Raw genomic sequence first — 4747 nt, forward strand, 5'->3', positions numbered from 1 at the left:
GTCGACGTTGAAGCGCGTCTGGACACTAAAAGGACGCCAAGGATATCTGGCGCCAAATCCTCCTCGAATAGCAGCAGCGAAATGTGGAAGGAATCCCTTACGATGTGGTGGTCGATGACACCGAAAAAGAAGTCAGCGGCGGACGTTGTTTTGGTTTGTTTGTAACAATAAATTATGCTGGATTCTGGCAAATTTGTGCCAGAGCAGAAACTGGAACATTTTCCTTATAATGCATTTGTTTGTCTGTGGTAAACCACCGAAAAATATACATATCTCCTTTTTCTGATGATTTTGTACCTCTTCATATTATTAAAAAATTTTAAGAGCTACAGGTGTTTACGTAATAGTTAAATTACTAAAAATGTTTTTGTTTTACGATTGTTTTAAAAAATGTCTCTCTATGCATAAAGTCGTAATTAGTGAATGACTTCCTCTCTTCATGATAACGTATGTCCCTAAAGTTTTCTGAAAATTTTAGATTTAAAAGTATTATTGGTAGGAAGCATTGGATCAAGTTTCCATGGGGAACCAAAGTTAGTAAACAACTTAAACGATATAAGCAATGTCAGTTTTGACAAATACGGTTCGTTAAGATGTTGTACAAACTTAATATTCGTCAAAGTATTTATAGTTTAGTTGGACATGTACCAAAACGCGATATTGTAAGAATTTTTAGTTCTCAAATTATTTCTGTGTCAACGATTTATTAGACAATTCAAAAGTACGAAAATGGTATACCATGCCTTAATTTGTCCAAAAGTTGAAGACCAAGAGTTTTAACTCCTACTCGGGAACAGAGATTAATTCAGAGTATGGAGAACCAATTAGGAAAGTCTTTGCGAAATGTTGGCCGAAGATATAATGTTTCACGAATGGCTGTAAGTAGAACTTCTTCTTCTTAAAGTGCCCTCTCCTCAATGGAGGTTGGCTACTACAATTTTAAAATCTTCTCTATCTTCAGCTGTTCTTATTAGCTGTTCAAAATTTAGCCCTGTCCATGGTCGGATGTTTCTGAGCCACGATAGTCTTTTCCTTCCTAGGCCTCTCTTTCCCTCGATTTTTCCTTTCACTATAAGTTGGGCATATTGGTACTTATTATTTCTCAGTATGTGGCCTAGGTATGATGTTTTTCTAACTTTTACTGTGTTAAAAAGTTCTCTTTCCTTGCCTATTCTATGCAGCACTTCTTCGTTTGAGGTATGCGATGTCCATGAAATTTTGAGCATTCTCCGATAGATCCACATTTCAAAGGCCTCCAATTTATTTACGGTTGATGTTTTTAGGGTCTACGTTTCAACTGCATATAGAAGAGTCGGCCAGACGTAGCATTTTGATAAACGTAGTCGAATTTCGAGTTTTATTCGAAAATCACAAAGCAGTTTTTTTATTTTTTCGAAAGATTTTCTGGCCTGTTCTATTCTCGATCTTATTTCTAGATCAGGATTTAGGCTGCTATCGATCCAACATCCCAGGTACTTAAATCTATTGACCTGTTCTAAAATGTGCCCATTTATTGTGCAAGGTTGAGGTACGTTTTGGTTTTTTCGGATTGACATCACTTTGGTTTTTTTAATGTTTATTTTCATACCAAATTGCTCACAGGTCGAGTTGGTCTTGTCGATGAGTCGTTGTAGACCTACGTCGGAATCCGCAATTAACACTGTATCATCGGCGTATCTGATACTGTTGATATTTACGCCATTCACCTTGACTCCATCCTTGGAATCCTCCACTGCTTCTTTAAATAGAAACTCGGAGTAAAGATTAAACAGCAGAGGCGACAGAACACATCCTTGTCTAACTCCCCTCCTAATTTCTACTTCTGCGGATGTGGAACCTTCGATCCTAACTCTGGCGTTTTGGTACCAGTACAAGTTTTTTAAGAATTTGATGTCTTTTCCATCTAAACCGACTTCTTGCAAACGTTCTAATAGTAGGTCGTGTCTTACTCTATCAAATGCTTTTTCGAAGTCTATAAAGCATATAAATATATCTTTCTGTTGGTCGTAGCATTTTTGGGCGAGAACTAGTAAACTGAACAGGGCTTCTCTCGTTCCCATGCCGGCTCTGAATCCAAACTGATCGTCTCCGATGATTGTTTCGCACTTTCTATAGATACGATTATGTACGATTTTTAGTAGGACTTTTACTGCATGACTCATAAGGCTTATCAGACGGAACTCATTGCAGTGTTGTGGGTTTGGCTTTTTTGGTAGTGGGATGAATATTGACTCCAGCCAATCTTGGGGTATTTTACCTGTATCATAAATGCGATTGAATAAAAGGACAAATATTTCGATATTTTCTTCGCTGATTAATTTTAACGTTTCTGGGTATATTCCGTCTGGACCTGGGCTTTTATTTGTTTTGAGATGATTAATTGCATTTATGATTTCAGATTTCAGAATTGTTGGCCCTTCGTTGTTATTTTCCAATCTTGGTTCTTCTCGTATGTCGTGAAAAAGAATTTTAATATAGTTTTCCCATTCTTTTAGTTTGTCTTCCGTTGATTCTAGCAGTTTGCCATCCGTGTTCAGCATGGTGTGAAAAGTCGTTCTCTTGGTAGTCGATGTAAACTCTTTTACCTTTTTATGTAAATTAAAAAAATCGTGCCTTTGTTGTAGTTCTTCTATTTCCACGCATTTTGTTTCCAGCCATTTCTCTTTTGCTTCGGTTATTTTTTTTCGAATTATTCTGTTTAGTCTTTTGTATTCTCCGTCCTTGTCATTTTTTCCTTTGGATTCTCTTCGTTTGTTCATTAATTGTAAAATCTCTTCTGTCATCCATTCCTGTTTGTTATTTCTAGGTGTTACTTTTAGATGTTTTTCCGTTACATTGTTCATTTGTTCTTTAATAGTTTTCCACAGAACGTTTATGTCATCGTACTCGCTAATTCTATTGTGGTCGATATTTCCTAAATTTTTGTTTTTGCATTGTGATATCTTTTGTTGACCAATATGTAATCTATTTGGTTACGGATTACTCTGTTTTCATTGTGTTGTGGTGAAGTCCAAGTGTACAATCTGCGAGGGTGTAATTTAAACCATGTATTTGTCGCTACCATGTTGTGTTGTTGGCAGAATTCTGTCATTCTCTCTTCCCTGTCGTTCCTTGCTCCAAATCCGAAGTCTCCAATCAATCCAGAAACTTTTCCTCTACCTAACTTAGCATTAAAGTCACCTAAGATAAATGTTAGGTCTCGTTTTTTGGTCATCTTTATAAGTTTTTCTACGTCAGCATACCACGCTTCTAGCTCTTCTATGGGTTTATCGGCCGTAGGGGCATAAGTTTGAATGATGTTAATATTTACTGGCTTTCCGGATAGTTGAATAAGAAGACATCGGTCCGAAAATGGCACAAAGTTTGTGACGGCATTGTTATATTTGTCTTCTAAAATTACTCCAACCCCGTTACGATGAACCGGATCATTATTACCCGAGTAATAGAAAGTTTTGTTCATGGTTTTAACTTTACCTGAACCTGGCCATCTAACTTCACTCAAACCCAATATCTGCAACCCTAAACGTTTCATTTCGTGGCATGCGTTTGCTAGTTTTCCTGATTCGAACAGACTTCTAACGTTCCATGTTGCAATCTTAAAGTTTGTATTTAAAATATTTAGGCTATTCCTCCCGGGGATTCTTCGCACCCCTTGATCATCTAAGATCTGCCGGGGACTAGGGGCCATTTCTGTTTGTGCTTTCATTGTAGTTTTCTTGGGAAATATATACCAGAGTGGTTTCCCGTTGCCTTCTCTGGTTTGTATTTTAGCCGATCCTCTGGACACAGACGCTATTTGCAGCCGCCCACTCTGGGTCAGACGCTGCGTGTTAGTTTGATCCCTACCACTTACCAACTCATCCGCCCGAAGCCGTTGGTCAGCAAGTGGGAGATCACTTATACCGGCAATCGCTCGGTAAAATTTTCGCCATATCTGGCTACCCTCACTTAGTTTAGCCTGTAGACCAATGCAGTTGCCCGGGGTGTGGCACGTGGAGCCATAAGTGAGAGTTAGCTGTCTTATGAGGACCAGTTATCAAGAACCATCTCCCGTCTATGACGCTCGATGTGGTCGTTCCGATAAAAGGTGCTACCTCTATAACACAACTCTACACCCCATAAGTAAGTAGAACAATTTCTAGAAATAATTTCAAACGATATAAAAGAAAAAAAGCTGCTAAGTACACACCAGCCCAGTTAGAAAAAATCCTAGATGTTGCCGTGAATTGAGACGTATTCATTTTCCTGGTAAAATTCTCATTATTGAGAATGAAAAGTATTTTACTTTATTCAATTCCGAAACGAAGGGCAACGACAGATTTTATACACGCAATGTACAAGATGCACCGGAAGAAGTCAGGTTTAAGGGAAAAGTGAAATTTGCCGATAAAATTTTGGTATGGTGTGCCATCTCAGAAGCTGGTGTTTCACAGACGTTTGTTGGGCTTGTTCACGGTGAAGCTCGCATTGCTGACAATTACGTTGACAGGTGTCTTGCAAAGCTTGTTCAATTTATAAATACTCATCACCCCAATGATGAAATCATATTTTGGCCCGACCTAGCGTCATGGCATTACGCCAGGAAAACGACAGATTGGTTAACTTGTGGTATTATCCCTAAAATATTAAAATTTATAAAAAGAATAAGTCAAAAACAACGTGAAACACACTTCGCATTTGTTTATATAAAATATGTTTAATAATTCGAATCTAGGACATTCATAAAAAAATAGCCTCGCATAGAATG

Source organism: Diabrotica undecimpunctata, chromosome 8, assembly GCF_040954645.1.
Source record: "Diabrotica undecimpunctata isolate CICGRU chromosome 8, icDiaUnde3, whole genome shotgun sequence".
Classification (NCBI taxonomy): domain Eukaryota; kingdom Metazoa; phylum Arthropoda; class Insecta; order Coleoptera; family Chrysomelidae; genus Diabrotica; species Diabrotica undecimpunctata.